Raw genomic sequence first — 13,129 nt, 5'->3', positions numbered from 1 at the left:
ACTTTTGTTTGGCAACTAGTGGCTGCTGCAAACTGCAAGTGATTTTGAGAGATTGGACTGCATGGCTGCACAGAGTTTTCCTTGAGATTTTTATGGTGTACGTCAGCAGGGTGCATGGGTAAGGAGCTGGAGACCAAACCAGCAGTGCCTGCCTTCATGAAGTGAATGGAGTCACGTTCCATTCCATGAATTCTGTTCCATGAATTTGGGTCCCAAGTAACAATGCTTAGTGAGAGGTTTTCCCAGAAAAACTGGGGCCAACAACCGCAATGGAAGAGAAGGGACTTTGGGTGGTCAGGTGGCTGCCATTTCAAGTGGCCAGTGGACAGCAAGTGCCATTGTTGGGGCATGAGTGGTGGTTTTCAGGATGGGGGTGTTTTGAATGCAGTTCAGCAATATTTATTGTGGAGGACAGTTGCAAGGGGGCAGAGATCCGGCCCTCTGATGATGCAGAGTGAGGAGGAGAGCATACTGTACTTGCGATGTGTCGGAGAGCATACTGTACTTGCGATGTGTCGGAGAGCCAGAGAATGGGATGCCTGGGAGAGACAGAAGGATTAATTTGGCTGTCCTACTGACAGGCCAGATGAATGTTCAGGAACCTCCCACTAATTCCTGGGTGGACTAGGGTGCCAGAGTGCTCCCGGCAAGAGATTCAGTGTGGTTCATGTTCTTTAATCACATTCTATTTTTTTGGTTGTTTTTTGGCTCCCTCTATAGAAATGTTTATTTATAAAAATACCCACGGTACCGGTCTGTATTTGAAATTTAGTGGAATAGAACAACAACTATTGAACCTACCCGTTAATGCTGGTTTGTGGGCATGCTGATGATTCCAGGAGATGCACCCTTTTTATACAGAAAGATCATAGTGCCTTTTTAAATCTCTAGGTGGTGTAGTTGGCTAGAGTACCTGCAAACTGTGTCACAATTGTAATATTTACACAAAGAGACTAACTGCCCAAAAAGAGCAAACAGACGCTCAGAGAGCAACTTAAACTGTCTGCATCTGTCTGCACTAAAACCTTAATAGAAAGAGAGTTGTACAAGGGGAGAACTGCAGTACATTTCTGAGAGCCAACAAAGTTAAATTAATCTAATGATCGATGAAAAAGTTATTTGTTTTGCTGCCAGAACAAAATAGAAATTTGAACTTTCTGTTAAACATTATTTTTATGCTGTAAAAAGTCAATTTTATTTTAAGTAAAATGAGAAAACAATATAATTAATTAATAATCCGTTTTAACTTGCCTATACTGTATATGTATATTATATATAATAATAAATTGTGTATAAAGGAACATTGTTTTTTTGGGGAACAGTATCTCCTCAAATTAGGAAAAGAATCCAAAATTAGCAGAGATAAAAACAAAACGGTGTGTAATTTCTGACATTAAGGAAAATGTATAATTTTGGTATAATGTTTAATATTTACAGTATTGTTTTAATTTCATTTTTATTTTTTTAGAACACATTACATACAGTACATTTCAAATTGACATGAACAAATGTCTGGGCTTTCTTCAGAAATAAGGCAAACTTGACTTCCAGTCATTGTCAGTGACCTTAAACTTAATAAAACATTACATTTTGAAAAGTGGCTCACCCTACCATTTCAAGTCCCCTTGCTCAAAAATAAAGACTGCCACTCCAACCAAACATAATTTGTTGCTGTTGATAGTTCTGTGCCACTTAATCTTCTGAATTTTTTAAAACTGAGACCAGCTATGATAGGAAAACGTGCCCACTCCAGGTTTCTGTAGAGAAGTCAGCGCTCTGTGATCATCTCTCTTCCAGTCAAAGAGGAGAGAAGGCAGGGTTATCCGGGCACAAATTCCCTGGGGTTCCCCTGCTTTGTTATGCATATGGTTATGTAGGAGGCACAATAATCACCTGAATAGTAATGAGAGGGCTGCAGAGTTTGGAATAGCCTCCTTCAGTGGTATTCTGGGCACATTTCACTTGATTCCCTTAGAGACGCCTCTTAAAGACAGAGCCAGAGCTGTGAAAAGAACTCAGAAATCCGCCTGATCAAACTGAATCCGAAATCTTCATTTTGAGACATGTAGTGAATACAAACGCCAACATTTTAAACGACTGGGGTAACCTGTGAGTCTGCATTGCTGTCAAAGAGCGCTGTGTTGGTTCTCTGTCGAACACTTGTCTCTGCCGCTTGAGTTGTTGGGCCTGTGGTGTTAAAATGAGGTAAAATAAATATAAGAAGAGGTTATTGACAAACAACATCTGCTTAAACCACTATCCAGTTTGTCACAACCTTTTGTGCAAAAAGGTGTGAAGTGATTGTCAAAACAGAAATGAAAAATAATAAAAGAAGGGAGATTACCACTCATCATGGATGAAAAGCAACAGCCTAGCAGGACACACCTCTGCACTACTTGCAAGTTATTGCACTGGGCTTATACATTTGAAACCGTGTCAGCATGTGAACAATGAATTGAGCAATTATGGCCATGTTCCTTAAACAGCTGCTGCAACATGTGGCGATGCATACTGCTGCACTTACTGGAGACCCACTACTTGCTCTTAAAGAATCCTTCCTCTGTGAGCAGTGGAGTTTCTGAAGGATAACAGGAGGCCATTGAGTAGTACCTCAGTATCCCTGCTGTTCTGTAAAAGTTTCCGACACAGCTTGGGTTTTCTCCAGGTGCTCTGGTTTCTTCCTAGGGTCCAAAAGCATACGGTTAGATTAATCGGCTTGTGCAAAATTGGACCTTGTGTGAGTCTGTGCATGTTTGTGTCTGTGACTGCCTTGGGATAACTTGCATCACATCCAGGGTGTACTCTGCCTTGTGCCTGTTGCTTGCTGAGGCACCCTGTACTGGATAAAGCAGTTTAGAAAATGGATGGATGAAATTGTAAACGTTTTTTTTAGTATGTAGTGGCTTTTGAGTGTCATCCAGAATATGTGTATTTTGCTGTGGGCCAGAGGAGACAGAAAAATTCTACTGCAGTGTTAAAATTGGAATACCAGCTTTTCACTTGCATTCACAGGCCAACATTTTAGAAACCTATTGTCAAATGAATCAACTCCCTCAGTAGCAGAAATGCATGATTTTCCTAAGGACATTTAACACCTTCCTCTTCCACGGAAATCAATGTGCTTCACAACACTGATCCCATCGGCGGCCGGCGCACTTGGCACAGGACAGTTTTTTCACACTCAGCCTCCTTCGGTCACAAGTGGATTGCTACAAATGAAACTCAGGCTGAAACTGTTTTCCAATTGTGGAGAGTAGAAAACAATGACACAGTAAATTAAAAAAAGAATGTCTCAGTGTGAGGGCATCTGCCTTTGTATGGAAAAGTTACCATTTGAAACTGCTGCAGTCCTTTTGTATTTTATTCTTTCGGTTTTGTACATCTCCAGAATGCACTTTGCGTCCCCTGTACTCAAGCCACCCAGAAGCTGTGAGAATTTTTTGTGAATGTGTGGTGGTTGAGAAAAGGAAAGAATAGTTTCTTTTGCTGTCTTGTTTGTGCGGTGTGAAAAGTTCTCCTCCCTCCTTCCTTCATTTCCACAAGAAGATGCTCTGCAACAATCGTCATTTGGAGATACTATTGAGCTGCAAGCTGAGTCTTTTTCCTCTGGGAGTGAGAGCAGAGAGGCCACAGAGCAGGGGGAGAAATATCCCATTTAGAAAGCACCTGGGAACAAGCCGAGAGTCTTCTCCTCACGCTCGCAGCTTTCAGAGTCTTTGAGAGTTTGGGTGCCAGTATTTAACTAATGCTTATGTCTGCACATATCCCTCGGGAGACAGACACTTTCTTTATACGAACGCAAGGAAAAACAGCACTTGGCTGCTCGTGCAGCATTCCGTTTTGATGAGGAAAAATGTGCAAACACAAAGACCTGTACATTTTTTATGTTATAAATATATACATTTATATTAAAATCTGTAGAAATACAAAGAGAATGCAAAAAACCCCAGAAACTACTAAACTCTGTATTGCAGATTACAAAGTCTTGTTATTTATTCCAGTACAGAGACACACTTTGCTCATCACCTATACTTGAATTTCACTCTGTGTATAAGAAGCAATGTGGTTATGCAAAGTGAGTCTGATAATAAGCTGTTCTTATGTAAGATCACATTATTTTGCACAATCTTCACAGCTTAAACTACACTTCACGAGCTCTATGTTCAAAAGGTTGACATCTGCAGTTTGGAAATTAGAGACGATTCTGGTGTTACTGCTGTTTGTTCAGTACCATTTATTTACTCCCAACTTCAAAAATTTGTTTTGGCATGTTTCTCCTGTTCAGTATTCTTTATAAAATGCAATACATTCCTACAGCAATTCAAGGCATGTGTTTTATTTCTGCAAACAGGATGCCTTGAACTATGAGAGTGGTTAATTATTTTTATTCAATTGTTCTATAAATCAAGCAGTTTATTTGCTATATTGCCATTCAAAGCAGTCTGATACAGAGTGTTTTACAAATTTTCTAGAACAACTAATAATCTAACAGTATATAACAACAGTTGAACATGAAAAACAAAAATTCCCAGTGGCAGAAAATAAATCCATTGTTTCCCCACCCCTCCAGGAAGTGGGTTTGTGATACATTAGTTCTAATAGATCATGGACAGTTTCTGCAGAGTCCTGCCTTCCTGGGTCTGTCATCATAGTTATCTGAGTGAAGTAGACAAGTTTTATTGGGTCTGCCATATTGGGTCAGGCATTCCAGGTTCTGATGTCATAGGCCATTCTGACATGCATGCTCAACATTGGATGCCAGGACCGAGATCGATTCAGGCACTGGAAAAACAAGAGATGAGAAAGATTGTCACAGTAACTTGATGGAAGATCATTACATAATAGATTATATAACACTTATGTACAGGTAACACCCTTTGACCACAGTCAACCATAATAGTTATAGACTACAGAAAACAGATATTAAAGAAATAGTCTTAATAGGTCTAAAGTTTTGATTTTAAGGCTTCAATAATGCCTCACCCAATGAGGATCCACATTCCCCACATTCCAGTGCAGTTTGAATTAGGTAATCAGACACACCCACTCCTCCTGGCTACTTTAACCTGCCTTACGCTCATCTCCCTGCTTGGTATTGGGTTTACACTCATCAGAGCCTCTTCTTCCCCAAGTGCTCTCTGTGGTTTTCATCTCCTGGTTTTCTTGGCTTATTGCCCAGTTTTGTTATTGACTCCGATTCCAGATGGTCTGAACCCCGCCTGTTTCTTCGGTCTCTGAGACTGTCTTAGCCCTCTAACTACCGTCCGCTGGACTCTACCTCTCTGACCCTAGCCAGGTCATGACCTCACCCTCTGGATTCCTTTCTGCTCAGCTATTAACTCTCATAATAGCTACCACTGTTGGCCCATCTCTTACATGGGGCTATGTAATTAAACGCTCTTCCACCAACAGTTATACTAGAGGTTCTTGGGTAAACTAAGCTTTGTTCTCAGACCTGAGTACAATACTTGGTGTGTATGTTCTTAGGAGTTTTGTAGTTTAGAAGTAGTTTAATATGTGAGACTTTGACTTTTTAGTGCTTTGTACTGTAGGTCAGGCGTATGTTAACATCTCCTCCATAAAGAAATGGAAACCAATGTTAAGATGCTAAAAGTAGAGTTATGATTCTGTTTTTTGTCTTTTTATTAAAAGACACATCAATATTTCGGTGCAGTTATGTATTCTAGACAATTACCCATTTTAATAGTCTAATCTGAAAGAAGCTAATATGTGTGTCACATGTTTGTCTTGAAAATATTTCTTTGATGGAAAAAGGCTACTTTAGACAATTTTATTTACATATAAATCAAATAAGAGCTCTTAGTAAAGCAATACAGTGGCATATTGAGGCATTGGGGCTAAAACTATAGTCATCTACTGTATGTTTAGATCAAACCTGGATATAAGACATTGGTGAAACCAAGCTGCCAGGGACTGAATGAACCTGCAGAGGCAGCGTTCTGGGTCAGTAGAAGGATCCAGATTCAGGAGCAGACCAACGATAGCAGGCGGTGGTGGTGAGAGCCGCAGCCCTCAAGGAGGCAAGCGTGCAGGAAAGGACACAGATGTACCGCCAGACAGTCTCGCAGAGCTGCAGGCACATCGCTGTGGAGGAAAAACAGGCAGACGCAAAATGGTCAAGCAGGTGAGAGATCCAATGGCTTGAAAGGGTTCGACAAGGATTGGATGATCTGGATCATACGCAAGGAAAGGGAGATCCAGGAAGTGTGGTTGAGGTTGCAAGCAGGGAGGCAAGCCAGGGAGAGAATCCAAACATGAGAGATATAGCAAAAGACACAAGCACCGGGCCATGGAAGCAACTGCTATGATGAACACTGTGATGACACTAGAGCTGAAAACCGGCTGGGAACATGGTAAGTGCTGTTAATTACGTACTGGTAGTACTGACAACCTTCCCAACCATGTTGCCACAGGAACGGGAAGATTAGGAAATTAATTCGGTGACAACACTTACACAGGCGGAGCATTACACAAGTTATGTACATTTTTTTTATTCAGGTTTATAATGAATATATGGCCTTGTTTCAGACACCCGCCTACTTTACACTAAATAAATGTGACACAGACTGCCCACGACCCTTGAAACCAGAGGAGTATATTTCAATTTTGTCATTTCAGTTTGACATTTCAGTACTCCCAATAATAAAAAAAAGTTTAAATGAAGCAATCATAGTTCAGTCCAGATACAGGGCACACCAGAGACAACAGACACTACTTGGCCCCCAAATAGACATGAACCATGCCTGGGTTTCCATAGTGGAATCTCTGTGAGCACTGGCATCTACCCATGTGGCAGACATGACCTCATCTTAGTGAACACTCCTGGCTTAAAATACCCCTCTGCACTGGTTGCCAGGAGACTCAGCTGGGTACTTTGAGATTCCCACTGGCAGGTAATGTAGTGAAAAGTGAACAAAAGCTTTGGGTTTTTTCTTTTAAAGAAAAGGAAACAAATTAATCTTTTATTCTGCCTGTGGAACCACAAAATTATTGCTATCACCGTCATCATTTCCCAACTACATTTACATCAGTAAATACACTTTAAATAGTTATTTTATTTCATGTAACTTATGTCAATATCATTAGGGCTTTTGGCAATCAGGTTCATATTAAAATAAATCCTAATTATGTTTACATTCTGTATACTAATGGGCAGAAAGCTTCCAGAGTTCTCTGCATGTCACACTAATTCCAGAATTATCCCTAAAATATCCAAGATAACCTAATATCCGATTATTGAAATGTAACTCAGGTAGATTGCCATTGAGTTTCATGCAACACTAGAGAGTTGAAGAGCAGGTAGTGTGGTACTGAAAGGAAAAGCTCTGTTCCATATCTTGCTCCCACATGATGCAGTATATCTTTAAGTATTGAGTCCTTTTTGACATTCACAACTTAATCTAAAGGTGCAATCCTGCATTTGTATAATTGTGTGGTTAAGGGTACCATCTGACTGACAGATTCTGTGGAAATACTATCAGCAAATGTTGGAAAACTGGTGCTTCCAATTCAGTGAAGTCTAGTGAAAGGTATCTCCTCACGAAAAATGCATGGGACCAAAATCAAATAAGTTAGGGTAGTTTGAGTTCAGAAAAATCTGAAGGTTTTGTGCTTATCCTCTATATTTCCATCACAAATTAGGATCTTAGTGCTGGCTTTATATTTGTAGTAGTACTCCATTGATTTTATAAGAAGGGAAAGAAATAGATTTCACAACCATTTTTTACACCATTCTTTCATAACTTAAGTGTGGCTAGCTTCAGTTTGTTTCTGGGTTGAACGAGGTGAAGGCCTAGGGTTTATTTGGTATCTGTATAAGTGATATGTAGGACATGCTGTCACACCCCATATTTAAACAGCCAACTCAGGCGTATGTCCAAGTACAAGAGCCACACAACCCAAAAAATGTCAGACAGACTATGCCTAATTAATGCCCTAGAGAATTCAGTGGAGTGATATCAACATTGCATTCTCATTCAGGTCTGTAAATGAATACTAGAACTGATGATGGATGCAAAACAGGAAACAACATTTGGAGTCAAATCACTTCAGAGCAAAATACTCGAGTCATGTTATTTTTGAAGAATTCAAACCTAAAACTAATTAGCACCACTTTTGTGCTAAAGTGAAAAAAAAAAAAAAGAAAACTTCATTTTTTTCAAAATGAGCTCAAAATGTCATGCTGTGTACAGCAGAACATAAACAAGGTATGAATTTAAACAACCCCAAAAAGGTATTTATTCTGGAAATGACAAGTTTTAAAGCACTTGAAATATAGTTGCCAATAAAACAACGTTGAAAGAAAGATATACAGACATTTTATTTTATTTTTGTTGTTTTACTCCATCTTCTAAGTGAAAACTTCCACAGATTGTGCCGAGCAGTCTCATGCCTGGAGGGCCTGTTTCTTGTGGAGGCGTGATACCCAGAAACAACATGAATCTGAGTATATTGTAGCAAGGAATGACATGGTTGTTTGGCAATAACAATGTAAAGCAAAAAATCTGAAATAATGCTAATGAGCCATTGTCTACACACCAAAGAAAAACTTCTCCACCCACTGTGGTTTCCAAAGCAGGAGAGAATCGTGTGATACAGAGTAGAATTCCTGTCTCCGAATCTCTTTTGGGAACATTCTAGGACACAATGTAAAAAAGAACGAGGCAAGTTAGCTCCTGCAAAACAAAAGACGAGTTCAAAGGTTACTATTTATCTCAGCAAAGTAGGCAACTTCATGTCTATTGATGGGGAGGAACCTAGAGAATTGTGGCAAGGGAGAAGGTGGCTTCGGTTGCCAATCACTAGCCAAAAATATTTGCATGGCCTGCCAATCACAATTAGAAGGGATGTGCTAGTTCACAAAGGTCAAGGGAGCAATGGGAAGCCCTGATTAAACAACAACAGGTCCAGGCTCAAAAGGAGGACTCTTTCAGCTCTGGGTTTTTTGTACACAAGCAGTGTCGACTGGTTAATATTGGTCACACACCAGCCTCCCAATCCATCACAGAGTCTTATGCCCTGTGGCTAACAAACCTATTTAGCATATGAACTATTCTATTGAGAGGGCACAATAAAATTGCTTTAATTTGTTTATTAATTTTAAATCAGAGTAAAGCTTTTATTACCTCATTAAATCACAATGGGTATTTAACTTTAGGAACAAATTAAAAAGAACCTTTTCATTTAAGCAAAGGGCAGCAAAAGGGTACATTATGCTAAGGTTTGCTACATTAAACACAGTGAAGAGCAAGTTAAAATTCTTAAATGTGCAGCTAAACAATGCACAGCATAGCTACATTTGTACAGAGTCCACTTTGATACATAGTTGACCAAAAATGTTATTTAAATAGATTGTAATTGTAACTTAAATACTGACATGACTAAGGCAGATGATTAAATGATACATACTGTAAAAGTAAGTTAAAGTGAGTGCAGTGTCACTGCAAAAGAACAATTAGAAGTTAATTTCACACTGAAAAAGTAAAACGCTTTGACTGTGGAGTCTATTCAGGTATGTGGAGTAGAGAGGGAGAGAGCAGAAATATGAGGCAAATCTCTTTTTAATCCCTACATTCGTTTACAAATTAATGCCTTCTTCATTTCCTTTGGAATTAGTCATCCAGATTTCCATCACTTAGCCCTGTTTTCACCTTCCCCCTACCCATTCTAACATACTCTTTCATTGGTCCTCTCCTCCTCACCCCTTCTCCTACTGTATTTCTCCTTTTCTCTCTCTCCTCCGCTCAACTGAAGAAGGCCCCACTGCCAAAATGTGTTTTTGTTTTTCACTTTTCAGTGTAGAACTGATCGTTGCTTACTACTGATATTTGTAGAGCTCTTGACCACGTGACAGTGATGAGAAAAATTCTCTGTTGATTCTGACCTGGGAATAAAAGGTGCTTTACACAACAAAGCAGCAGCAGTATGAAAAATTACAATTCTCTTCTATCCCTAATTAAGTATCCTGCTGAGGTTTTGGGGTAAATAAGTTACAGTCAACCACAACGATCAGAATGGTTGCAATTGTGCCACTGGAAAAACAGAAAACTATGAGAGTGAAAGAAATACAATATATTTTGTCAGAATGGAGCAAAGGCAAAGAGCTCAGAAGCTCACAACATTATTAAATTGTTTTTGAATTGCACATGGAGTAACTTTTGTTGCATTACTGCATGAAGCTCAGAATGCATATACAGTAGTATGTGTAAATTGTAGCAGGCTTAGAATTACAACAGATCAAATTAAATATAGACAAAAACCATAGAATGCCTAAATGTAAATCACAAGATCAAAATTAAAAATAAAATACAATCTTACTATCTTATTGATCCTAACACCTTATCAAGTTCTACCTCTATGCTCCATTTAACTGTGCATCCAAAACATTACTTAGTGGTTTGTTGCACTTCCCACAACTACAGTAATTGGGCAGAGATAATGACCCCTGCTTCCAGTCCTACATTCTATCACCTTGACTTCAATTCTCTGCCCCTTAGTCCTGCTCTGTGTAGGGTAAGTCAAATGTTAAAGCAGCATAAACAAGTTTTAAGATCCCTGTTAAGACAGAAGGGAGAGAAACAAAGGAGACAAAGCTATCTCAAAAAGGGCACTTGTTGCTCTTGCATGGGGCCTGAATTGGTGACAACAGGTTAGTCTAAAATTGGTTTTCATCTCAAAGCAAGTGATAGCAATGTATTTGCGCAAGTGGAGCTATAGCAAAAGCAAATACAGATTGTTTGTGCCTTAAGCCTGTTAGAGGCAATAGGTCCTGTATTAGTTAAGGATGAAAGTAATAGGATTTATTATGTGGGGGCTGCATGTTGGAGGTGCTGCTGATATGTGATAAACTGGAAATCGGTGTCTATAAAAGCTGATAATTATCTCCCAGAGAAGGCTCAGTGCAATCCAGGCCATGTGCAAGCAAGGGAGATAAGATTTTATAAGAAGGAGGGTCAATTTTCTGTAACAGATTCAATAATAAGAACGGGCAGCTCTGTCCATCAAAGTAACTAAGGCAGCTATTTTTTCTGATCTGGTTTGCAGGAGAAAAGTTGTCACTGCTCTTTGTTAATAATCATAAAGTAAAATAAAATACCTGTAAGATATTACTGTCTTATCATAAAAGATAAACCTGCATACACATATGTGCCTGAATATCAGGCACCGAAGATTCGAGGGAAACTTTAAGGATGGCAGTGAATTTCAAATTCTCCAGTCACTCGGTCTGTCGCCTGTTTTAGCATTGTGCATTTTTTGCCAAGGATTAGAAAAGAAACAGATTCTCTATCTGCTTACACCCAAGGGCATATAAGAAGATCAACAAAAGAGATAAATAAAATATTTTAACAGCTTTTATTTCCACTTCAGTGCAGCTAGCAAATTAGATGTAGAAAAAAAGTCGCAATCAAGTTGATATTTTAATTGGTTTCATTTTAATTTATATCACAACATCTGTCATCAATTTCTATCAGGAGCATGCAGATTTTTGCAGTAGAGCTAAAACCCTTTGAAAATTTGAAAGGAAATATTAGGTCGCAAACTAATAATGATCTAAGTAAGATGGTTGTTATTTATCTTCTTTTTAGTCAAATAACTTTTTTTGTATCACTTTTTTGTCAATTCAATTCATACAGACCTAACTTAGTGACTATTTTTCTTATATTTTCCGTATTTGTCTTCTTCGTTTTGGTATGCACGGCTGGACCATGCAGTGACCCCTCATGTGTGTACAGAGTATCTACATACTTTCAGCACCTCGTTCACCAAACAATCTCACCATCCAAAGTTAAGGTACATTTCATTACATCAGAACCTTTTGTGAATGAGGACCTTAAACATTTAGCATCACAGAGATCAAAATTCCAGTAAGTATCTTGGGCTTCAAGATATAATTTTGTCTTAACTCCTCTTAATAATAAATGTGTCTTTAAAGACAGTTACATACACCTTGGTGGAAAATGAACTCATAATGCTAAAGTGTACTTTAAAAGTAAAGTCACAGACTGACACTGTTCCACTTTTTACTACAGAGCAGGAATTTACAACACAGGACTTTTTGAACTTGAACCGATACTCGGTTTTTGTTATTTGCATAGTGAGTGATCAATGTGCTGTTTTTAAAGAGCAGATGTTGAGACGCTTTTATTAGATTACCTGTACATTTACATAGAGGGTTCAGATGTAGAAATATTGTAGCGAGCACTCTGCTGGAGTTGGCAGTAATGAAAACACATTCACAAAGTGGAATACCAAAAAAGCTTCTGTAAGTTTTTGGCAAAAATAAGCATAAATTAATTTTAAAAAACTCACAAAACTTCACTAACCTCAGAAAAAAACAGATTGAATTGAATCACAAAAATGTGCAAATTGTAAACCGTTAGAAGTCAATCAAAAAAAATATTTTATTAATTGTCCTCTAATGGACACCAAGCTATTATTATGCATTACCATGTACTGAATTTTTTCAGCTCTGCTATAGGAAAGGCAGTAGTCTGGATTTTTCTGAATTGTATAAAAAGATTTGTATTAGAAGTTTGGGTAGAATGCTTTGCTGCAGGCTTGACATGTAAACCCTTAAGGGGTTTAAACATTTTTGATTTCTACACAGCAGGCATCACCTTCTCCTGTCACACTTTTGATAAAAAACATAAGAAAAAAAGATATTTTCATGTGCATACTAAAATATACAGGCTACCACTGAGCAGTGAGAGAAAACAAATGTTAAAAAACCTTATATTGACTCAACATGCATGGTCTCAGCTGTACCACAATTAGCCAGACGTGAGGAGGAGAAGGAAAAAAAGCTGTCTGTGGAAAATTTGGAGAGCTTCCCAAAATACACAAACTGTCCTGAGCAGCACATTTCTGAGAAATGCTGTAATCTCATATGGCTGCCCTTTTCTAATCCCCTGGGAAGCTTTTCTCCACTCCAAACTGCCGCCCCTCTCCCTGCTGCCTGGGCCTGACAGCCCTCCCCAGCTCCCTGCCTCTCACACATGTGAACCATTAGGAAACTCTTAAAGCGTAACATTATACTACCAATGGCAACCTTGCATGAAATTTTGATCACTTAAGCTGATCTTAAAGAGGCAGCAGGCACTTTTGGACC

The sequence above is a fragment of the Lepisosteus oculatus genome, chromosome 22 (assembly GCF_040954835.1).
Source record: "Lepisosteus oculatus isolate fLepOcu1 chromosome 22, fLepOcu1.hap2, whole genome shotgun sequence".
Classification (NCBI taxonomy): domain Eukaryota; kingdom Metazoa; phylum Chordata; class Actinopteri; order Semionotiformes; family Lepisosteidae; genus Lepisosteus; species Lepisosteus oculatus.
This window is presented reverse-complemented; position numbering follows the sequence as displayed.